Below are 24,827 nucleotides of genomic sequence, written 5' to 3' on the forward strand. Positions count from 1 at the left end.
TTTATTTGGAGCAGGCAGCTCAAGCCTGCTGAAGGAAATCAGATGTTGGTGTGACCTGAGGGATCATAGAAAATATTCTTTGCTGCATGTGATTTTGGTAGCTGCTATCACTTCAGCAAGAAATTGGGCCTGATTTCTTTCTCTGATGTTAAGCAGTTACCATCAGAGAAAGAAATCGGCCCCAATTTCTTATTGAAGTGATAAGTGATATATTAATCCTTGGCCTGGGCTCAAAGATATGGTTCTGGGGCTAACAAGCTGGTGACCTAGGTTGGCCCCTTGACCTGGCTTCACATTTTGCCCCTGTATTACAAGAGTTGAGGTGCTTTTAACGTGAGGTCCCCAAACCTCTACTTGGGCCCCTAATGGTCTTCTGGGGCATTCCCAACCTTTTCAGCTCATCTGAGAACAGGCAAAGCAAGTTTACTCACATTGAAGCTGTGGAAGCCAGTCAGATCTACTTCCTTTTGTCTGGAATTATACCCCAAACCGTGTCACGTTATAGGTATCAAGTTAATCAGAAGTGACACTAAAAACGGACAAGAAATGCTTAACTGATGTGGTTTCTGCGGGGTTTTTTTTTTTTTTTTTTTTAGGGTTTCTAATCATTCTGTAACAACTGATGTATTTTGTTTTAAACAGCATAGTCTTCAAAACAGAATCACTGGGGGATAAATTTTAAAAGGGAGTTTTAGGTGAGAAATTGGGAACCCAGGACTAGATAGGCCTCCAGGTCCCTTCTGTGTTGACTGTGACTTCCTGGCCCAGCCATCAGGACAGCCATGAACTAACCCAGGAGCACCTAAGACATGCCCACTTCCCTCAGGTCTGCCCTCCCTGGGGAGGTGGCGGATGAGGGGTCAGGCCCCCAGGGAAGGAGTGAGTGTGGAGGGTTGAGGGGTTAGGCTCCAAAGGAGAAGGCGACAGTGCTGAAGATGACCAGAGATGATGGTAATTATTGGTCATCCCTGGGCTAAGTGCTTTATGCCCATTATTTCATTAACTTCCCGAAGGTCACAGAGCTAATAAGGAGTAAAGCCATGGGTGACTTTACCCAATATGGTATGCTACCTCATTGAATCATCTTTAAAACTCATGTTTTTATAACCGACTTCAACTAACAACTGAGCACCAAGTGCCCGCTCACTCTGAGATGAGTAAAGCCCTCCTAGCGCCTGCTCATTTTAAGAGGAGTGAAGTGGGTGGGAGGTGTCTGGCACTGAGTAGGTTTCCAGTTGGGAGGCCATCTCCTCTCTGAAGAAGCTCAGTTGTGCTGGTGAACAACGAGGTAGGTAGACCAAAGGAGAATGTAAGCCAGGGCGGCTTTATGGGAAAGGCGAAACTGCCCAAGGGGCCAGAATTAGAGGTTTGATCTTATACTCCAGAGGCTCGCCCACTTAGTCGCTGGTGGAGCCTTGAACAAAGGGAGGGTAAGAGGAGGGAAACGCCACCCTCACCCTAGAATGGGTGATTAGGTCATTAAACAATGGGGGTTTTAGTTAAAGTAGAGAGCACATTGGGGTGGGGGGTGTATTTAACCAGTGATTACAAATTCTTTTATCCAAGCAGACCTGAAACCTCTGACCTTCTTGAGCCCCCGCCTGTTAAGTGGAAGTCCCAGCCCTGCCTTTCTCACTAGACTTCATGATGCTGTGCATGAGTGGAGGGGTTGTGAGTGAAGATCCAGAGGGTTTGAAAGCTGAACCTTCACTGTGAAGACCTGACATTCCTAGGAACTAGTATCCGAGACATCTGGGGCCTGGTCTGTCTACTGGTGTTTTCTGAGTGTTCCCCCACATGGGGAAGGCTGGTGTTTGCAAGGTCAGTCAGCTCCCCTGGGCAGCTTTTGTGCCTGCTGTTGCCATCCCTTGCCTGCTCCTGCCTATGAGCAGGAGGAAGCTGAGCTGTTGGTTATGTAATGTGGCTGGTGGCCCCCAGGGATAATCTGTCCCTTGAAGCTCAGCAGGACATCAGAGCATCTGTGAAAGGGACAGGCCTGCCCAGGCTGTTGCTGCTCACATTCTCCTCCTCCCTGGCATCCTTGGCTCCTCCTAGACAGCGTCCCTCTGGGCAAATCAGAATCGCTCTTATAATCATCCATCTGTGAGTAAAGCTGCCTTGATGGTTGGGGTCCTTCCAACTCCCATTTCCTCTTACCCCAGGGACACACAGAAACTCCACAAACAATAACAGCTCTGGGTATAAAAACCTGCTTTGAGGGCCCACCTGACTTTACTGCCCTTTTATAAAAGTCTGACCCTGAATTAAGTACTTTACATGTATTATCATACAGCATCTACATAAGTGTTCTGTTTTCTGCCATCTTTCTGCTGATGAGCAGGCTGAGAATCACTGTCCTATGGTTTTGGGAGTCAGGATTTGAAACAAGATACCTGACTGGAAATTCCACTGTTTTCTATCTCTTACAGCCTCTTTAAAAGTAGCTTTTGATGGGTTTATATTTTGAGGCAGAGTACGATTTCCCCTTTAAACAGCATCACAGGTGGTCCTTTAGGTGTTAGTGGGCAGTGCCGCCTCGTGCATCCTTCAGAGTCTGACAAGTATCTGAGCACACTGCCACAGGGCCACCATCTCACCCTTCAGGCGAGGTCACCTGTGTGTGGGTTCCTCTTATGTCACACTGATACAGCCTCAAACATGGTTAGGTGAGGATGGCTGGGATAACCAAGGGTCCGGCAACAGTAGGCAGAAGTCACGTAAGAAAGGAGACATCATTACCAAAAAGATTGGGAAGTGGGAGACCCAAAGCACACCCACGCGATGGCAGCCAGGAGAGCACTGACACTGAGGGAGCGCTGGCAGGACAGTCTGTGGCTTTTGTACAAGGACCCGTTGTCTCTGTTCCCTAGTGCCTTCGCCAAAGTCCTTTCCGAGTGAACTTAGCCTGGGCATTGGAGGTTGATGAGGACTCAAAGCAAAATGGCAGGGTTGCTGGGCTCTCCTGACACACTTAGCTCATTGAATCTTGACTAAAGCAAAGGATTTTGTCATGTGTGCCTGTCATTGGTGTTGCTGCCTGCAGCCCTGTGTTGAAAGATTGTGGCCAAGGCAGATTTAATGAGCAAGAGCCCTCCTGGCTCTGGCAGGCACTTGCCCAGTGGAGGTGTTGACCGCAGTGTTGCCCTCTTGGAGCTCGGGTTAGCAGTGGGGATACCATATGGACACTTGTTTGTAGTAGGCGTGACTTGGGAAACCTATAGGAAGCATGGAGAGAGTGGAGGGAAAGCTTTCGGGAGGAGGTGGTGCCCTGGGCTGGTTCTGGAAGGTAGGTTTAGGGGCACCTTGTCAGCCAGATGATAGAAGAGGTCACATCTCAGGGTTTGTCAGAAACTCTCCTTGGCATAGTGAGGCTTTGCTGGATGCAGGACTGAGCTGGCAGGGGGAAAGGGTACTGTTCTAGTGAAAGTCCTAACCAGAGATGCATTCTAGACCCAGAACCTGGGGAGACTCCCCAAGGTTCTGTCTTGATAAACGAGGGCAGCAGTAGATAAGCTCCCAGCCCCTCGTTTCATTTCCCCTAGTGAGTCCTCGGTGGTATTACAGAATCAGAGGAAATGGAGACCTCCTGCAGCATTTCTAGGATTCAGGCCTTGAAACTGCCAGCCAAGTTTAAAATAAATCAATACCATAAAGTACTGCAATGAATTTCCCAACGTAAAGGGATTTCACTTTCTGTTAGAGGTGCCAGGGGGAAGCTATAACTCAGCCTGCATTGTACACAGGTCAGAATTCAGTATTTTGTTTCTTTGTAAAAGAAAGTGATATCTAGGGACTCAGGAGGAATGGATTAGAGCCACCTAAACACATCATAGTGCATTGTGAGGAAGCTGAAAATGCCTCTGTGTCCCCTGGCTGCACAGAGGAGCTAATGTGGGCCTGGGCAGGTAATGTAAATGGTGATCTTGATTTTTCATAATTACGAGGCATGAGCTGTAGCAGGAATGGAAGGCAGGTTGGCTTGGGTGTATCATATTGGGTTTCAGTATTGATCATCTGTTCCAGTGGGAAAGTCACATGATGTAAGCCAGTGGATTCATTCTGTATTTACATCCATCCCTTTGGAAAAAAGAACCCCGGAAATGTCACATACAGCACCCTCTTATTTTTTCCTTTCTGCTTGTTTAGACATGCCTAAGACATGTCTTCCCAGAAAGCTCCAGTGTGGGGCAAATCTAAGGCAGGGACTGGGAAGTAGTGCTGTCAGATCTTGGCAGAGTGCACGGGCCTTTTGAGCACCGCCCAGCCTTGTACCAGACATGGGAGAGCTGGAAGTCACAGTAAAAACTCATTTGTTGTTAGTAACCAGATTTGCCGGCTTGGGTTTGATGAATGTTTGGAAGGAACTGCATAGAGCAGCAAAAATGGGTGTGACTATACCACACCCCAGACAAACAACAGGGTGACTTTTACCTTTAAAAAAAATTATTTGGGAGTTTAGGCCAGTTGCCTAAACTGAAATCCAGATGTTGTCACTGACACTATCCAGAGATCTTCCTCCCTCGCCTGCCTTGAACACCTCAGGGCCTGGGCATCAGGCAGGTGTAGCACTGAGAGCAGTCACTCCAGCCAGTGTTTTGGGAGTCCTATGGCAGGGGCACCGCTGTCCCTAGCACTCCAGTTTCCCACCTACTCTTAGGATTTTATTGAGTTGGGCATAATGTAGTGATGCCATAGGCAGACCCAGAGGTGATTCTTCAGGACCTGCAGCCTAATTACATGGGCTTAACCATGGTTAGAAAGACTGTTGCCCTTTTATCAGTGGAAGGAACTGAGGATGTTATGGGTAAGAGGTGTTCTACTTAATAGATCGAGATTTTATCCTGTGAACTTGAAGATACCGACAAGCTATTGCCACACTCCCCACTTTCTCCGACCCCTCGACACACAGTGCCAGTGACAAACCTTAGCACAGTGGTTCTCAAATGGTGGTCCCAGACTGGCAGCATGCCAGGGGAACTTGTTAGAAAGGCTTATTTCCCGCCTCACCTCAGACCTGCAGACTCCAGGATTGCTGCTGCCCACTTGGTCTGAAACTGGCAGAGAAGGTAAAGCCATCATCCACCACCTTATCTGTTAAACACGGAGCCAACTGCCTGCCTCTTACCCCTTTGCCCTCAAAAAGCTTGGATCTAGGCCTAAGAGCTGGGAGGGCCTGCCAGGGTCTAACCCTGGCTCTGTCTTCTCTAATTACCTTGCACTGGGACTTTGGGCAAGTCACTCCTAATGGCCGTAGCTTCCTCATCCAGGAAACCAGACTACCCAAAGGACCACTCTTGGCCCTCTTCCCTACTCCCTTAGCCCTGGCACAATCACAGTTCCACAGTGGATGTGGTTCTAGGACCACGGACTCTGGACTCTTACCTAGTTTCTTCCTTAGTGAGGATGAGGTGAGGCCCTGCGGCCGCCAGCTCCTGAAAAAAAAGGAGGAGGAAAACCTTGAACTTCTCCTGGACTTCCCTGGTCCTGGGGCAGTGGACTTCTGAGCCATAGTGACCTTGAGCCATAGTAACGGCGAGCAACTTGGTATGCTCTCAGGCGAATACCATTGGAAATAACAGGTCCCTGTGAGGTCTTTACAGTAGGACAGAAGATCACCCTTAGAGAAATGGAAGTTTGTGAGGGAAGGGGATGCAGAGAGGACTTAGATCTCCACGCGGAGACTTAGACATGGCTTTGAGCCAGACTAGAGAACTTCACTTGTTCATTCCACTGGCATGTATTGAACACCTGCTGTGTGCCTGGCATAGGCCATGAGATGAGATTATGACCTCACTCCATTTAAACCTTAGGCATCTCTCTGAGCCTTGGAGTCCTCATTTCTCAAATGGGTTGCTGACACTTACCAATAGGATTTTCATGAAGGTTCAGTGGAGAATGAATGTAAAGCTAGCTAGGGCATGCAGTAGGCTCTCCACAGCTGTTGAGTCCTACTGTCCTTTTATACCAGGTCTTGGCCATGCTGTTAACAGAGCTAGAAGTAGCATCTCAGAATGGGTGCAGGTTCATGTGCTTCCTACCCCAGCCCCCACCGATAAAAAGAAAACCCCCCCCCTAGAGGGGCCTATAAGTTACTGATTGACTAGGTATGTTACAGGCCCTGTACAGGTAGGTGCAAAGCAGTGCTTCGGTGAAAAAGCAGACATGGTCCCTGTCCTTGAGGCATTTATACCTTTGTTCACATCACAGAGGGAAACTACAGAGACAGTTGCAGGTGTGTATATGGATGAAGGAAATAGAAAGTAGGGACCTGCCCAAGACAGAGTAAGTCTTTCTGAGGAGGTGACATAGAAGCTAAGACCTGAAGGATGAGGCCTCTGCCAGGCAGAGGGACAAGGAACTGGCAGGAACACAGGAACCGATAGTGCCAAGCTTTGTAGATAATGGGAAGTCATTGAACGGTGGCTTTCTCCATCTGCTCTACATGTTTACAAGATCACTCCAGCTCTGTGGCCAGCAGGATTAGAGAGGCAAGCATGGAAGCTGGGGCCCAGTTAGCAAGCTGCAGTTTTCCAGGTTGGGTGACGGGTACAGCATATGGAGAAGGGTGAGGAGAATTCAAGGAATGTTTTGGAGGTTTCTAAAGGGCTCACAAGTAGATTGTATTAAGGTTAAGGAAGGGGTAAATCCATTATCCGTGGGTCACCAAGTAGGGGGGCAGAACCATGTAAGAGACCGTGAATGCTGCAGGAGAGGGTCTTGAAGGGGGTAAGGAATACACAAATGTCTTGGATATATGGATATCAACTCATCTGCTCTCCTCCAGTGGGTAGTTGGTGAGTTATGAGTTGGTGAGTTGTGTTTGTCTGTGTCTTCTTGTCTTGGCTGTTGAGTCTGAGATTTGTTGCCAAACATAGGGTATCTTCACGGGCACAGAGTGACCTTGAGACCCAGGGCTGCATTCACAGCCTTCATTTGATGCTGAATCTTTCTATGTTTTGTGCTTCACCTTGTAATCAGCTTCTCATTAGGTGACTCTGATGTGTCTAGCTCCTCTGTGTCTTCATTTGCGTGTGCTATAATTACGTCCAAGAACATAGCATTTTGTTGTTTGGGTATTTACTCTTGCTTTTTAGAGCTGAAAGTCTGCAGTGTCCTATCACGTGGATAGGCTGGAGTTCTGCCACAGAGCAGCTTTCTAGCACCCGCATCTCACTCTGTTTTATTTTTTTTAATAGTTCTGTAACAGAACCATAATTGCTGATTATAATATTAATTTTGAGAGCCACTTTAACTTGTAAATTGAGAAATACTTTCTATTTTGGATTAAGGAAAGGAGGTGAGGGAGCAGATCTGGTTTCATTTACCTTCAGATTTCTAAGTGCAAGTACCAAGGGTGGCCCTATAGCCATAGCTTGACATCCAGCTAGTGGAGTAGGGATTTCAAAGTCAGTCCTTCAGCTGACCCTTCACCCTTAGGTTGCATTATATGTGGGGAATAGGGTGGAGGCTGGCATCCCTGACTGTTCACCACATCTTCCCTGAACCCAGGAGAGTCCAGGTCTTTTTGCCCTGGGGTAGCAGATGCTTACTGCGAGTTTCTGTGGCTTGCTGGTAGTCCTGTATTCACTCTGTTTGCTTCAGGACAGGAATAAGCTTGTGCAGCCTGGAGTTTTATCATAAGGCATGTTGGGTGGGGAGGGACGGACACCTCTCTCTCACCTGAAGTTACTGAGCTCATGCTGTTTTTCAGACTTCATACTCTCCCGTGTTTATTGTGAAATCCTCACGTGTGTCCTGGGTATGGTGTCCTCCCCACCCCAGAGAGGAAGTGGTTTGCCCCAGTGGTCACGTGGCTGGAGCTCTCTGGCACCGTGGCCTTTTCCATGAGCTTCTGAGGCTAGGTCACAGTAGCAAGTCTGTGGTGCCACAGGACTGTCTCAGCGCTCTGGGAGCTCAGAGGAGGGAGTGCAGGCTTTTTGTTGAAGAAATAAGTGGTGGAAGCATGTAGGATGTGTGGTTTGCGATGGCCCTGAAGAAAGGAGGGCAAATGAGGGGAATCTCAGCAGGGGACACAGTGTGAGCAAAGGCAGACACTGGGAATTTGTGGAAAGAGCCCATCTTTGGGTTTGTTCAAAAGAGGGAGTGCAACATAGCAAAGTTGCCAAGAACCTAAGGGGAGAACTTCATTCTGTAAAAAAGGTGGGGGTGGTGTATAAAGCCGGAGTTTTGGCAGATGAGTCAGTCACTGTGAGGGGAGAACTGTCAGCCCCCTGGGCAGCTGAGATGCTGCACCTGACAGTACCAGTCTTTAGTAGGTGTGAGGCTGCAGAGCCGCCTTTCCGAGCACGTAGGGAGAAAGGGCAATGACTGACCAGGGCAGTGAGAAGCCCTATGCTTCCATACGGTGCTTTTGAGCCTCATTTGCTGGTAAACCTAGGTTTAAATCACAGCTCTCCCACTTACTAGCTGGTAACTTTGGACAAGTCCCCTGACTTCTGGGGCCCCATTTCCTTGTCCATTAAATGATACTCATTTAATGCTGGTGCTCGCTGTACCTGTTGTAAAAGACGAAGTATACAAGAAATGCAAAGCTCCACTGCAGTTCCTCCAGACAGTGAGTTCAGTGGTGGCGGCTCTGTGTGTGGCCCTCATGCTGTTTGTCTTTGCCAAATCCTCGTAGGCTAATCATCGTTTTCACTTCAGTTCTCATGAACAATGTGCTGTGCCCTTGTTTTCTCGAAGAGAGCTCCAAACCCCTTAGCAAGTGCCCCCAGTGAGTTCCCCGTGGTACAGGGGGCTTGGGCTGGTGCTGTCACCAGAAGTCCATATGGTCTCCTTTCGCCCAGACCACTCTGGGCATGACCTTGTTTGAGTTTTTCCTTTTGTAACCACAAATTGTCCTGCCCCATATGGAAGTGACCGCTCTCCTTTAGCTGTTACTGCACCTTAGACATTTTGCTCCTGGCAAAGGGCGCACAGGAGAACTCTCTCAGCAGCCCAGCCTCTCTCCCTTGAGCCCTTTCTCTGCTAATCACAGCAGCCACAGCTGAACCTCAACCTCTTTGGGGACCAATTGAGGCAGTTTTCAGCTTTCATTTCATCCCCACACTTAATAAGTTGAGGAAGGGAATTAGGTAAGGTATCCCCGTAATCTACTGCTAATTACTAGTGCTATTTCTGGAGACAAAAAGTTCCCCCTTAGTTTGTTTTGAGTGAGTTCCACCCAGGACCTGTTTATCAGCCTAGGTGCTAGGGGAGCTCACCAACCCCAGGGCCCTAAGGGCTTCCATGTGTGACTTCCCAGATTTAAACTGTCTCTGATAAGTATGAGGACTCCGTGTGCATCCTGCTTATTGCTTGTCACCAGAGAGACCTGCAGATCTCAGAGTCTTAGGTCTTGCCCAGTGATTCTCATTTTTGTGCGTTTGGCAAACTTTTAAATACTAGCATTTGGGCAGCAGCACACTCCAAGGAATCAAAACGTTGAAAACAATATTAAGCAAGTCAACAGTGGTGACAACATGATCACTGCCCTAACATGACCAAGTCTCCGTGTCTAAGCTTCCACAGTAACTGCTTGCTACAGTTCAAGTAGAACCATTCACTGCCCTGGCCGAACTTTCTGGCACACTTGAGATAAAGCTGCCATCTGTTTGCGTGGCTTTAAGCTCTGCTCATTCCCTTTCTCTCAGTAAGCTAGTCATTGCTGTCCACTGGGCCTGCCAGTTGTTTCTACAAGAGTGTGTGTCCTCATTGTGGTAAGTGGATCAAGCTCAGCTGACACACGGCACAGAGCCATCTCCTCTCAGTGGCATTTGTCTGCTGTAAGGGAGCCTCAGGGAGAGGAATGTCACCCTCCCGCTGTTAGGAAGGGTTCTGGTGCAATGAGCTGAAGTCCGCCTCCCCTCCCCACAGCACTCCCCTCGCACCCTGGCCCGGCACACAGGTAGCACCACCGCCTTTGCTGTGGGAAGCCCATGTTGCCTTCCTGTGCTGTTTCTGGTTGGAGTTCTTGCCTTAGATAAGGAGCCGACAAAGATCCTTAGTTCTTAGTATTCCTTATGTCATGAACCCTTCTCAGAATCTGAATGTTGGGGATATTCTCTCAGCAAAATGCACGTGACATACACTCTGGTACTCATGTGCCTTTAGGGGGTTTGCAGACCTGTGCATCCTTGAAGTCAGTAGGACCCCAGGTTGAGAACCTCTGCCCTGGTCCTAAGCCTCTTATTGGCACATGGAGAAATGATATCCCAGAGAGAAGTTGAGACGATGAGACCAGAAGCCTGGTCTCCCACTCCTGCTGTTACCACCAGGCAAGATCCTTTATCATTTACCTGCATTTTACTTCAGTGTCTCCTGTAGGTTGACACCGAGGAGAACATTTCTACCCCTGTATTTGTTCTATCACACCCTGGGTGACAGTCCACCTTTCTGAGAACCCACAGGGCTGCTTCCTCTGCGTACACCTAAGTAGGTGAAGAGGGCGTGGAAGGTGGGAGGGGTGGCTTCTTAGGCAAAGGATAGACCTCTGGCTGCATAGGCCTGCCCTGCCCCCAGTGCCTATTTCCACAACCTTTGTGTTTTGAATATGGAGTAGGGGAGTCCGCCATACCTGACAGCACCCCAGCCAGGTCTCCACCCCAGCCTGTTGAGCTAAGGAGAGTCATTGGGAGGTGGTTGGGCCTGGCACCATGGTGGGTCTTTTTTTTTATTTTTTTTAAATATATTTTTATTGATTTCAGAGAGGAAAGAAGGAGGAGAGAGAGAGAAACATCAATGATGAGAGAGAATCATTGATTGGCCGCCTCCTGCACACCCCATACTAGGGATTGAGCCCGAAACCCTGGTATGTGCCCCTGACTGGAATCGAATCCGGAACCCTTCAGTCCGCAAGCCGATGCTCTATCCACTGAGCCAAACCAGCTAGGGCAACCATGGTGGGTCTTTAAGATCTGGGCAAGTCCACAGGGTTGAGGCCAAACCCATGTCTTCCAGTCCTAACTGCCCTTTCCTTGAACCTCTTACCCTGACTGACAGACTCAGGGTCATACTCTGAAGCCAGGCCAGCTTCAACTAGCCACACCAGTATTTCAGGCTCCGTCTCTAGATTAGGCAGACAGCTCTGCGAGGAAAGGAGTAGCGGAGAGAGCCGGAATGGAGACAGGAGCTTCCTGGTTCTCTAACTGGTGGGCTTTGTCACCCTTGTGTGCCTCATTTCTCCCACCCAGCTCTGAAGGTGTTGGAGGGGAGTGGCATGCTGTTGGGCAGGAGAAGAGTAGCACAGGCAAAATCCCAGCTCCTCCCTCCCAGCTGCTGAGCCTGAGAAAGGCCCAGCCCTCTGCCCCAGCTGGTTGGGAAGTTCCTTGGGAACTCGAGCAAAAGCAGGGATTTTCGTCACCATAGTTTTATATTAAAATCCTGTCACGCTTAATGATTCTGTATAGTCTGTAAATTTATTTTTTATTGCCGTGTATGCGCACACAGTTTCTATCGATTACCCAGTATTTAGGCTCCTGTGCTTTGCAACCTGAAGCCTGAGAGAAGCAGGAGACTGTCTCCTGTGCTTAAGGAAGCTTGTAGTTAGGGTGGTAAGAGTGGCACCCACAGCATGGTTGGGTGGGGTGGGGGTGGGGTCTGTGGTCATTCTGTGCCTGCTCACTGGAGACTGGCTCCTCTGGGACTGCTTCCTGGGAGGAGGTGTGAGGGTGTCTCAAAGGGTGGGTGCCACCTGAGTGGATATGAAGGGACAGGTTTAGGGCCTGGGACGGTTGGGGTGTGCAACCAGACCAGCAGGGACAGTCTCTTGCTTCTCTCAGGAGGCTTCAGGTTGCCAAGCACAGGAACTCAAATACTGGATGATGGATAGGAACTGGGTGTGGGTACCTGGCAATAAAAAATTAATTTACAGACTGCACAGAATCATTCATTCAGCCTGAGGCCAAAAGCAGAAAGGCTGTCACCTCGAGAGAAGACCGACTTGGGCTGAGTCGTCTTATCTGGAATTTTTGCGTGAGCCGGTGACGACTGTGAGGTTTTGTTTTGGTGTTTTTGGGTGTGATTTTATGCTGCCATCACAACTATTAAGTACCTTCTGGGTGCCTATTACAAATGCTGTCACCGGACTTCACACCCTGCAAAGTCAACATTTCCATATTTGTAGTTGAGAAAATAGACTTGGGGGGCCCTTGACTTGGTAAAGGTCCACGCTAGTGATTGGTGGGGCTGAGATAGGAACTTTAGGTCTTCCTACTCCAAAGTTCATGCGCTTGGCAGAGCAGCAATCATTCTTTGCCATTCTAACACGCTCTCTGAAAGATGCTCTCCCTTTGGGACCTGCTCCTAGATTTCTACCTGGTTTTGGTCTCTTGGTCAGGGCTCAGAGACCATGAAGCTCCTGGTGGGTATGCTTTGATAATCTCTAGGCTTTTGTTCCCTATTCCCTTCTGTAGACCTGAAGACAGAAAACACTGTTACCACATTTGTCATCTCACCCCCATTTTTCTTACCCTGACAACAGGACCCCCATGTACTGTGCCAGGGGCTGCCCATGGCACAGGCATCTCTGTTTTTTGCCCTACTTCTAGCACCACTGTTGCTAGCCAAGCCTTAGGGTAATGATGCATCAGAAAGCTTGGCTTTAACAGTTTAGAATTGACAGTGGTGTCTGGGGCCACTGAACCCCCAAGGGCTGGCATGAAACTGAGTATGAAAGCCAGCTGCTTTGTTTGGTGTATTAAATAGGTGAAGAATGACTCATTTTGAAGCTAATCCTATTTAGAAGGAGAGGCCTGCCCTCTGTGACCCAGAGATTACCTTGCCTCTGTGCCTCTACAGCATGATGTGCTGCAAATTAACACCCGAGCCTCAGTTTGCTCATCTGTGAAATGGGAGAATTCCTACGTGGGCCTTTGTTTGGACAAAGGAAGCATTGCATCTTAATCTTGCATGGTATCTAGCATATCAAATGTGTCATTAGCTACAGTGATATCACCACACAGGACTACAGGGAGAACTTAGGTAAGAGTGAGTTCTTGGCCACCACCCAGTAGCACCACAATTTGAGTTTATACTGTGCTGTGGTCTATGAGCACACCAACCAGATGGCTTTCTTTTCGGTGTGTGAGCCCATTCCATCCTTAGTCCCAGCCCCATCATCGCTTGCTCCCACTGCAGCTCTCTCAACTTGTGAAAGTCTCCACACTACCAGTGGCCTTGTGGGAACAGTTTGGTTCCCTGGTGTCCTTGCAGAGACCAGTGCTTGGCTGGCGGAGGCACTTGCCGGAAGCTTCTCACTGCCTGGTTGGCATCACATCCCCGTTTGTGCTCTGGACATCAGACCTGTGTAGAGATACCTAAGCCAAGCCTTCCATGCTCCTTTTTCTGCCTGAATCTGTTTCCAAATGAAAGGCTTAAATGGGTTTGAAACTCTGCTTAAGCTCTTAAGCACTTCTCTCTGTAGGCGGGGACTTGACATCATAAATTTCTAGGCTAAAAGTAGGAGCAGATCTCTCTGAGTTCCCGTTTCCTCATCTCTAAACCTGGAGTGACCACAGCTCGGTTGTCGAGTGCAGTGAGGCAGGCGGTAGGTGTAAAGCACTTGAGGACTATCATAGTGGAGAGACTGGGCGGGGAAGGGGCTGCAAAATTTGGATTGAGTGCTGGTTCTACTGCTCAACAGCTCTGTGATATGGGCCAACTTGCTCCATCTCTCTGGGCCTACCCCTTTCTTAAAATGGGCAAATCCATCCTCACAAGATGGGGACAGTGAAAGACGAGTGTGCAACAGGTGTCATCTGGTTTATCACACCATGTTTGCTCAGTGGGTGTGGCTTTGCCCTCTAGGGAGGGCTCTGATCAGAGGTAGGGGTTCCACTGAAAGGGACAAGGCAAGCTCTGATTGAAGCTGGTAACTGAGCAGTTAAGCCCAGCCTGGGTAGTCGGGGAGCTGAGGCCTGGCCCCTCTGGATGAAGTGCATGGGAGGGTCTGCTGCTGTTTCCGCCCGGAACTGTGTGGCTGGGCATCAACCTGAGCCTCCCTCGCTATGGCTCAAGAAAGGACTCCCCTCTGTCTTCCAGCGCAGTTTCTGCCATTGGCTCCCTGGAAAGCTTTACCTTCTCTAAGGGGAGAGAGACTCAAAGTCCAGGTCCTCTCCACAGAAGAGAGTACCTTCTCATTTTCCTGTCCCTGCCACAGGGTGAAGCCAGCAGACCTACCAGGAGGGCCAAAGCCAGTCTAAGGGAGGGAGGGTGGAGGAGCCTGTGGGAAATGCCAGCCTTGGTTCCTGGCAAGGGATCCAGTGATTCCAGCGGTCATTATGTGCTGGTGTCGCAGGAGCTCTTGCAGAGCACCAGACGAGTGGTTCGACCTTCTGCAGCCACAGTCTGTCCCACCAGTTATGGAAAAGGGACTCTGGCTCCAGAACCTCTGCCTCCTCGACCACACTGCTTTTCAGCTGCCGGGGGCCAGCTGCTGATGCTGATCATCCTTTTGAGGAAGTTGTCTTCGCTTGGGTCCTACCAGGGAGGAAGGAAAGCGGTGTTGAAAAGGTCATAACTGGTCCCAGAGATTATTTTAGCAGATGACACATGACCATACAATTTATCAGGCTTTTCTTGTCCTACTTCACGAGGATTTAGCGTGTGTCTGTTGATGAGATCCTCCCCAAGCTCTCCCTCTCCCCGTCTCCTGATTGCTCTGCTTTGTCTGCTGAAGGCAGTAGGCATGCTGACTAATGCTGGATATGAGGGGCTGCTGGATCATCACAGGGCATGCATATGATGGTTTTATTTTTACAAACCAAAGACTGAGATACAAGACCCATCACTGGGTTTTTGTTGAAAGGACTTAACAGGCAGGGAGACAGAAGCAGCAGAGGAAAGGGTTGGGCCTGGGAATCCAGTATTTTCTTTCCGCATCAGATAGTTTTCCAGTGCCTTTATCATCCATTCCTATTGTACTCCATCGGCGGACGCTGGGTCCCCTCACCTGGGAGGCAGAGAAGGGAATCCGTCTCACCTCTCAGGTCTGACAGGTGTGGGGAATTCTCCATGTCCACTGTATGCGGAAGAGTCCAGAAAAGACGCGGGTCTGGTTTCTTGGGCTGCTCGCTGCTCCATGGACCTCCGCGTCGGAGCTGCCAGCTTTTCCTGTTGATTAGAGTCCACTATTTCCATTACAGCGCAGAGCGTGACAGGGTGATGTACTCAGTACTAAAAATACAGGAAAAGTGGAAGAAGGCACACCCGTGACAAGTACAACATTGTGGTGTATTTTTTGCAGATTTTCCTACGTTTGGAAGTCTCTGCTGCAGAACTTGTAGCCTGCTTCTCCCCACGTAACCCAGGGCAGTGCTTCTGCTGTGATATTGTTCAAAATGCCACACAGCCTCCTCATTTCCTCTGCAAATACCATTGCATGGATGCATCATTTGCTTAAATCTCTTCTGTTGTGGATTGTTGCCTCATAAATTAAATATACTTCAGTGAACATCTTTATTCATCAAGCCCTTTTCATGTTTAAGGTTATCAGTTAAGATACATTTGCAGCAGTGAAACTATAGGATCTACAGGTCCAACCACGGCGGAAGCTCTGAAAACACAGTGCCATGTTGCTCTCCAAAAGGCTGTGCTCCCTCCTCCCACGGTGTGTGTCCTTTTCATGGTACCCTCGGCCAGCTCCGAGCAGGGTTCTGGTTCAGTGGCTGAGGACCACGGTGTTTAAATCTCATACATTCGTCATTTCTGGTGGGGACAGATGGCTGGGAGAGAATGGGCTCATCGAGTATGCCAGTTCCTGCTGTGGCCAGGTACTTTTTAGTTATTCCCCTCAGACCTCAAAATAGAGCCCTCCCCATTTCTCAGAGGAGGACACTGAGGCTGACAGGAAGTAAACCATTCCTTATCACTGCACCCCACTGCCTCTCTTGAGGACTAGCCAGGCATCTCCCCGTGACCTGAGGACGACGGCCAGTGTTGTCAGACTGCTCAGGGCAAGTAATGTGGGAAGGCAGCTCTCAGGCCACACGGAGCATGCAGAGTACTGAAGCCAGTGGGGGGATTTCAAGCACACGGTGAAACACTTGTCTGATTCAGCGGTTCAGGCTGCAGCGCTGCTGCCCTGGATGCCGCCCTGCCTAGATTAGGGCTGCACTTAACTCTGATCAGGCTCGAGCTGGGAGAGCTGGGCTGGGTGAGGGCCGGCCCAAGGCTGGCCTCTGTAGGTGCTTGTATTGGAGGCTCCACTAGAACAGGTCCCTGGAGGGCAGGGGGCTTGTCTTGTTCCTGAGGCCCAGCCCTAAGGCGATCAATTCTCAGATAATAGCTAATAGTGGGGCTAGGCAATGTTGTAAGTTTTACGTGTGTTAGTTCATTTGGTCCTCAGAATAACCTGTGATTTAGGTACAGATGACGAGACCAAGGAACCAAGGACTTAACCCTTTGCGGTCGTTTGTCTTCTCTCAGCCACCAAAGCTTTTTTACCGTTCCGGTCGTATGTCTGCTCTCAGCCACCACAGCAAGGAACCGTACGAATCTTAACTCTATTCATTCATGTATCAGTTCATAATTTCTCTGAAAGCTCTTAAGTGTCCAAGCGACCTTGTCACGAACCAAAACATTGCCCCGACAAATCGGAGATATCGAAACTCAATATAAACAAACGCGGTCGTTCCGCACTCGCCATGCGAAACACCGTGGCGAGTCAGTCGCCTTTTGAGAGTGAAGAAATCGACAAGCTTCAGAGATACCTCGCAGAATTTCAAATAAAGCTTTACAAATGACGTTTAACTGTAATTAGGCATTCTCGCTTGTTAAGATATTTCAAAATAATACTCCAAAATGGCAAAAAGAAAGTTACCGAAAAAGTGTACTGCGAATCTGAAAGTAACGATGAAGAGTTTATTTTGGCACCTTGAATACTGACTCTGACGTAGAAAGTGATAACGTTTGTAGTGATTCTACTAGTAGTGACGTAGTTCCAAAAAAGAATTAGTAAATCTTGTTTATCCTTCATAATCTTGCATGTTATGTATCACTGCTCTTTCAATGGAAATTAATTCCGACCAGTATGACACCCATGTCCAAATTTAATACGACCGCAAAGGGTTAAATTTGTCCACAGTGAAGTGGTAGGGCCTGTTGAGTCTGCCACCGGCTCTGGCTCCAGAACTTGGTTCCTGACCCCTGCAGTGCACAACTGCGCAGGACCCAGCACCTGGCTCGGGGGCCCCATGGCCCAGCTGTGGGATTCTGGCCTCTCCTAAGACAGGAGAACCTTGGCTGCCTAGCACAGTGATGGGAACCTTTTGAGCTCGGCGTGTCAGCACTTTGTAAAACCCTAACTTAACTCTGGTGCCGTGTCACATATAGAAATTTTTTGATATTTGCAACCATAGTAAAACAAAGACTTATATTTTTGATATTTATTTTATATATTTAAATGCCATTTAACAAAGAAAAATCAACCAAAAAAATGAGTTCACGTGTCACCTCTGACACGCGTGTCATAGGTTCGCCATCACTGCCCTAGTAGTTTCTGTTCTCAGAGGCCTGAGTCTCTTTCATTCTCTTAAAATGGGATCAGTAAACTCGAGAGTTGCTTTGACATTTCAGGGCAGCACGATTAGAGAAGTGAGGAAGGAAATATGAAGGGAACCAGGGCTGCCAAGACCTGCAGGGATGGGTACCTAGCGTCCACCGGCGTTTTTGTAAACACTGAAGAAAGCCGTTATATGGCACAGGATTCACAATCGACCGGATTTGTGTGCCTGGGCTCCCAGCCAGGGTCTGCCCCTCAGGCTATGTGAGCTCAGGCTGAATAGTAAGAATGTGTGTCTGGGGCAGGGTGGCAATAATGAAGCTGCATTCACGTCAGATAAATTATTTAGAAACCTCCCTGGCCCCAGCACAGCACAGCTCCTGAGGTCATTGGTTGGGTGCTGGCACCTAGTGGGAGATCTGGAGCTTGGAGGCACCCCAAGCCCACTGACCAGTGTCCACTCGCGCCCTGCCTTCTGTCTTCCAGGTTGATCCCCGGGACCCACAGTCTCGTCAAGTCTCACAGAGGACGGCAGAGGGTACAGGTGCCCGGCCAGCGGCCATCTCCCGACAGCTGGAGCTCCAGCAATGTGAAGCTTTGTTTGCATTTTCTCCCTTCAGTTTGTTTAAAATTTTTTGTCTTTTTTTTTTTTTTTTTTTAATTTAAACGATTTAAGACTTCAAAAGAGCAGAAGCTCTGCTGTGGACAGGCACCAGTTTCTTTAAAGAAATTTAATATGGACAAAGCATTTGTGTAAATTTCATCTTTAATTTTTATAAGGGGTTAGGGCACTATTTCATTTTTGTTCTTGCTTTTCCCTGTCTTTCTTTTACCCATTTCTCAGTTCTGCTTATAACACCTCACTTCCCCCAGAGGAGGCCCCTCTCCGTGGCGATGGGGGCATTTCTCCTGGAACAGAATGGAGACAGGAGGAGGCCCCTGGGCCACCTTCCCACCAGGCGCAGGAACTGCCGACCCCGAGCTGCTCCCGGCCAGCTCTTGGCCTTGGGTAAAGATCTGCCTGGAGGAGGAAGACCAGCGTTTGCCCGGGAGAACTCACAAAAGCAGCTCCCACCCGGGGGTGTGTGCTCTTTAAGCTGTGGAAGCCCCGGCCACACCAGGACTGACGGTGGTGGGACTCCATTCCCCCCACTGCCCTCGGTGACCGAGATCTCTGAAGGGGCGGGGGACGGGACAGAAGTGATCATCTCCCACTTCCTGGCGGCTGTGCGATCAGCCCACCCCAACTCTACACGCCTACGTTTCTGTTAGTGTTCTTCCTCCCAGCAGAAGATCCCCAGGAAGAAACGGTCATGCCAAACCTCTGCCCAGGTTGTCACGGAGACCGCCTGAGTCCCTGCAATCCTGCCGTGAGCATTGCCATAGAACAGGGTGCCCTGGACTGGCTGTCGCTGCACTGAAGGGTGTGCCCTGTGTGCCGGGACCCCTGGTATCACTTATGGTAACAGTGTCGTGCCATCTCCCTCACCCCAGGGGCACACTGTTACTTGTAAATGTGTCTGACTGGAAAAGGATGGAGCAGGCGAGAGGAGGCAGGTGACTGGGCAGACCCCTGCAGCCTTTAGGTGCCTGTTTGTGGGTTTGCCACCTAGAGATTCCCCGGCTGTGGAGCCCTCCCACAGGGTCAGTGTAGCTGCTCTTCCGCTCTCCACAGCACTCACAGCCCCTCTCCACAGGCTTCTGAACCTGGCATTGTCCCCCGCATCCCCCTTTCCCTCCCCAGCTCCCGGCAGGACAGAGGAACCCTCCTGTGCTGGCCCCCTGTGTCACCTGGGCGCTGCTTTAGCTAATCCAGAAGCTCTTCACCCTGTGACAGCCAAGCAGGAAAGGGCCTTTGGGGAGGGGGAAGGAATTCCTCTTTTGTGTTTATTTTTGGTTTTTGTCTTCTCTCAGCCAGCATAGGATCAGTAGGGGAGATCACTGGAGGGCCTTTCAGTTCTGTGTGACCAAGGGGGCCTTCCCCACAGCAGCCCTGGTCCTGCAGCTCTGGGCGTTTGGGAGAGGCTAGCGCGGTGTCAGCCCAAGCTTGACAATATGTTTGCTCACATTCTTTCTGCCTTTTCTCAAGCTCCTCGGATACCAAGGCTCCTTCCTCCTGGGCAGACAGCTGGCTGTGGTTAGCAGGACCAGCAGGGCTGCAGGTGGTAACCAGGCCCTTCCATTCCTTGGCTGAAATCCTTTGTGATCGCCTGTCTCATCACTTCTCTGGTGCCCTGTGTGTGCTCTAGGCTGCACCTGGAAGGTTGGGAGCCCAGCATCCCCTATTGCAGTGCACACTCCTGCCCCACCCCCTGCCTTCCCTGCAGCCAGCTGTCTCTGCACATGAGCGAATGAGAAAAACAGTCCCCAAACTCAGCAGCCCCCTCTCCCTGCTGCAGCTGGGGTTCTGAAGTCCCCAGTGAGGGCTCAAGCCTAACAAGTTATTTGCCTTTTGCTTGTCTTTTTCTTTTGCCCTCCCCAGCCTCTTAGCTTTGAGTAGGTCTTGGAGCTGCAGTGCACCCCCCTTTGTTATTTTTCCTGGCGCCAGGGTATCCCCTATAGACAACGGGATGTCCGTAACTTTTGGGTAAGGTGGGCAGCCTGGGTAGCCAGCTTCCATGTACCCTTCCTTGTAGGGCTCCCAGCCCTCCTGGCTTGGTGGTGGGACCTCCTTCCCTAGCTCTTGAGGGCCAGCTCGTTAGCCCAAGTGCCTGTCTCCCCTCTCTCCTTCCCCTGCTCTCTCCACTTTGTCCACCTGAAGTTGGGCGTTGGCCCTAAGTCAGTCCAGTCTGTGGACTAGCCTGGGGTGAGGTGGGTGGCCCCTGTCCTCCTTCTCAGCCACTTGCCACCTGTTCCCACCGTGGTCGGCTTCCTCGCCTCTTCCTGCCTTTTCACCCTCTCCACCCGTCTCAGGCCTGGCAGCAGCTCTGTGGTGCATCACCTCAGTGCCACCAAGTTTAAGTTTGTCCAAGTTCCAGAAGTTTCCAAACCTTAAAATAGCAGTCCGTTACTCGCTTCTCCAGTCTGAAAGGAGAGCCTGTTGGAGGGAGAGTCTGGGCCTGGTGCCCCCTAAATGAGTGGAGTCAGCAGACAGATCATGCATAGTGCCTTATTCCATTGTCTTCCCTGGCCAGACCCGCTCCCCTGGAGTCTGTGTCTTCTTCCTGCTCGTTTGTGTCCATCTGTCTCTTACACTCTCCCTCCCATTCACCCACAGCCGCATGGGCTTCCCCTCTGCCCTTCCCCCCGCCCCCTCCTTCCCCCATCCCTTCCTGGAGCTGCAGCCAGGTACACACCTCCCGCCCACACCAGGGCGATCTCTAGCAGCTTTAGCTGAGGATGGAAAACGCTTTAGGCAGGTGCGCTCTGCCTCTTACTACCCAGCAGTGCCTGCCTCTTACCTCTAGCCAGGAGGATGCCACGATTGTTCAAACAAGACCGGCTCCATCTGACCCCCTCTGGGCCCTGGGGACTAAGCCGCAGGCCTCAGCCTCATCTCCTCCGGAGGCACTGGGAGGACGGGACCTCTCCTCCCGCCCGGATGTGGTTGCCCCTCATGGCTGCCTTTCTGAGGGCGTGTACATGTTTACTTGAGAAATACCCTGTTTACAGCCAGAGGAGAATGGTGCCCAACACTAGGTGGAGAGTGACTCGGGACAGCCTGCCCTCTATGGCACTGTGGGCGGTGGCCCCAGCGTGAACGAAGGCAGAGGTGCCAGGGGCTGGGGCGCTCCCTGCACTCCCTCTACTCCCCGACCCTGCGGTGCTACAACCACTGGCCACCTTCCTCAGCCTCCTGGCCCCAGACCTTCCCCACCTGCATTCCTTCCTCCACCTCCAAGGTCCTCAGCTCCTTAACATATCAGTTGCCTCCTAGAGAACCAGTGTGTGGAGCAATAAGATTTTTTTTTTTTTTTTTTTTGCTTGAGTCTTTTTATAAGAAAAGGAAAAGAGTTGACATTGTGGGACTCTCCTCTTTATGCTGTTGACTGTTTGCCTTCTTAGAAGACGGATGGACATCTGGGTTCTGACTTTGGGGTATCTTGGAAGCTTGGAAAAGCAAGTCAGGCTTTTGCCCCTAAGAAGGGGATCCTGACTGCCCTCACCATGCTCCATGCCACCTGGGCTTCCAGCCCCTCCCTCCCAGTGCGCCTCCCACCCTTGATCCTGCTGGTGCCCCCACACACATCTGGGGCACTGGTGGCCTGACTCTAAGGGGGCTCTTGGGTTATTGCCTCCCATGGCCCTTTCCCCTTCTAGGTCTGTCTGGTGGCCCCCAGATAGGCAGCTGCTGAGTCTCCTAGGAGGGCAATAGCCAAACTTGAACTATTCAGTTCTGCCCGCCGGGCTTGGGGCTGAGGCCCAGAGACACTGCCTCGGCCGTCGTCCCACACTGGGCTGAGCCACAGCCTTCGGGATAACACAGGCCCATCTCTGATCCTGTCCACCTGAGCATGGAGAGGTGCCTCGGGAGGGGAAGCAGGAGGTGTGGTGTGAGGGTGGACTGTCCCTGGCTGCCTGGAGCGCCCCTAGGATTGCAGGGGTCACCGGAGGGAGGCCACAGGAGGAAGGGAGTTTATTTAGGGACATTTTAAAGGCCGCGTTCATGCCCCAGGGCCTCTCCATCAGAGCAGGGGAGTATGTTGTGATGATTTAACAGTTGTGTGGGGCCATTTCAGTGAGGGAAGATTTAACCCAGGCTCAAAGTTTGTTTCAAATACTAGTTAATAAGCCTATTTTCCTTATTTTCTTTTTTTGCACAGAAGCTGGTAATCTAGGACCTACGTGTGAACAACTTTATATGAGTATTTTTTGTACTTGGTTTACTTGGGTTGGTATGATACATGATATTTAAGTTCCTTGAACACTGTGGAGCCCCAATGTGTATGAATGACTGAGGCTTTGTAAATTAAGGGACGTTTGTGTGAATAAAGTTATTTGATGGGGTCAAAGAAGCCATATGTGATTTGAAAACATGTGTGTGGTTTTGTCGACACCTGTGTGGGAAGGCGGAGAAGCCAGCCCTGTGACAGCTCTCCAGTCCCATACCCATTCCTGGTCCCCGTGGGTGCACAGCATGAGAGAAAAGGATAGGCAGTCGCTTGATGAAGGGTAGCAGGTGGTTTTCTCAACTGGTCTTCCCACCTCACACCTGGGAACATGTTCAGACTCGAGGAACCTGCACTTGGGAGCAGGGATCCACCAAGCCAAGCGTGTCAAACTCAAAGGCTAACACGGCCAAATAAGTTCATGTGGGCCCCCCAAAAATGCTTCAGTTTTCATAGAAACATAGGTTTATTTCGATAGAGACATGCTGAATACAAAAGGCTAAAATAAATGAGTCATCGTTAACATAATAGAACATTTTAACAAAATTAATATTTTTTCTTGAACATTAACTTACCAGACACTGAATAACTGCACAAATTAATAAGCATAACACAAATAAACCTATTTTTCTTGTTTGAAAGTGAAATATTTCCTGTTGCGCACACCAAACAAGTCAGTACAAGACTAATGACGTATCAATCGACTGCTAAAATATCCGCTGCTAGTATTAGTGGAGAGAAATGGTGTGCCTGTGCATAAGGCGTGTAAGGGAAATGAATGCAACAGGATTATAGTAATCAGTCATTAGCGAACATTATAGTTCGTTATTAATAACTAGAGGCGGGGGGTGGGGGGGGACGGAGGGACCCTCTGCCTGCCTGATCGCTCCTAACCACTCTGCCTGCCTGATCACCCCTAACTGCTCTGCCTGCCTGCCTGATCGCCCCTTACCCCCTCTGCCTCTCCCCCCACTGCTGTGGCTCCGTCCAGAAGGATATCCAGAATGACATCCAGAAGGTCATTTGGCTGGTTGGTCTAATTAGCATATTATGCTTTTATTATTATAGATTATGTATAAGAGGATATCATAGCAAGTTATGACATTTTTATTAAAACGTTTTTTACATACCATTGTATTGGCTGGGCCGCAAAAATATTCGTTGTGGGCCACGAGTTTGACATGCTTGCACCAAACCTAGGCTGCCCTTCGCAGGGATTCAGGACCTTAGCCAACATGGACCTCCTCCTGACATCTCAGGCCCTTCAGCCCCAGCACAGCTTCTGCAAGTTTCACCCTCAGGGATGTTTACCGTAGAGATAAGAAGGGTCTCCAAACCGCAGCAGCAAGGGGCTCCCAGAGGCACAGGGCCTGGAGAGCAGAGGCTCTAAGACCATCCTGGTGGTTCTGGGGGTGGAAGAAAGTACCTACAGCCCTTCTACCTCTGCCTGGCAACAAAAGCCACATTCCTTGAGGAATCACTGGCCCTTAACTAAAAGCCAGGCACTCTGACCCCCCACTGGCCTGCATGGTAGGTGTGTGAGCCCCTCTGCTGATGAGAAAACTAAAGCCCAGGGAAGTCCAGGCCACCCGGTGAGTGAATTCGTGGTGCTCGGGGAAGGACGGGGACAGCAGGCAGGTGCTTGTCTCGCTGGCTGCACATTCCCTTCCTCACTTACAGTGGAGGTGATAGCTACCTCCAGAGCAGCTGAAGGTTCAATAAGAACCTGATTGGGCCCAGCACTTGGTAGGCTCTCAACAGATGATTCTTTAGTTGTCTGTCTGGGATGCTCTCAGTCTGCCAAATGCTGAGCCCCTCAGGAATGCTCATCAATCCAATAGGGCTGGTGTTTGACATGGGACCCACCACTTGGGCCTTTTCTCAGGAGACCTGGTAAACACGGGAATCAAAACTGCAGGAGGACAGAGTCAGGACTTTGGAATGTGTGTTAGAGGAAGAGATAAGACAGGCTTCCTGCCTAATCTGGGGGAACAAGCTGCATTCAGACCCCAGCTTTGGTGTCCAGCCCCTGGAACGGGGCTTCTTGCAAAGGGTCCGTCTGTACTCAGCCCAGACGGCGGCCTGGAGCTTGGAGAAGGACAGCCGAGGGTGAGCCATCATAAATTGGGAACTGTCTGTATTTAAATAATCTATGCCCTTGCACAGTGCCTGACGTAGCCCATAGTAGGCAATCCATACATAGTTATTAAGGGATGGGTGAGAGGACATGTTGGAAGCACGGCCCCGTGGAAGGAACTTGCTCAGGAGCCTATGGTGGGAGCAGCCCTAAGATGTGAACCCGGTTCCTGGGCCCCGCCCACCCTCGTGGTTGGCCTGCAACTTCGCTCCATTCCTGAGGTTTAGCCACAGTCCATTTCATTCCCGTCAGCCCCTGAGGCAGGGATGAAGCCAGCTACTTGAGGAGGAATCACCAGATGTGGATGAAGATACTATTGAGCTTTGATTTCTTCCACCTGGAACAAGAGTCAGCAAATTTT

General features: G+C 50.2%; 1 protein-coding gene across 10 annotated transcripts in view; it reads left to right on the forward strand.

The window, feature by feature from the left end:
- STK35 (serine/threonine kinase 35) overlaps positions 1-22,466 on the forward strand; it is a 42,571-nt gene extending 20,105 nt beyond the window's left edge. For 3 of the 10 annotated variants that reach the window (XR_004969799.1, XM_036321162.1, XM_036321164.1), the window contains one exon: positions 17,987-22,466. The gene's annotated coding sequence lies outside the window, so the exon portion shown is untranslated. Of the gene's footprint in view, positions 1-1,569; positions 1,822-17,986 lie in introns of all 10 variants that reach the window. The other 7 variants (XR_004969804.1, XR_004969800.1, XR_004969801.1 and 4 more) reach the window with 7 other exon arrangements.
- Positions 22,467-24,827: the final 2,361 nt, after the last annotated feature.

The sequence above is a fragment of the Myotis myotis genome, unplaced genomic scaffold (assembly GCF_014108235.1).
Source record: "Myotis myotis isolate mMyoMyo1 unplaced genomic scaffold, mMyoMyo1.p scaffold_m19_p_9, whole genome shotgun sequence".
Classification (NCBI taxonomy): Eukaryota; Metazoa; Chordata; class Mammalia; order Chiroptera; family Vespertilionidae; genus Myotis; species Myotis myotis.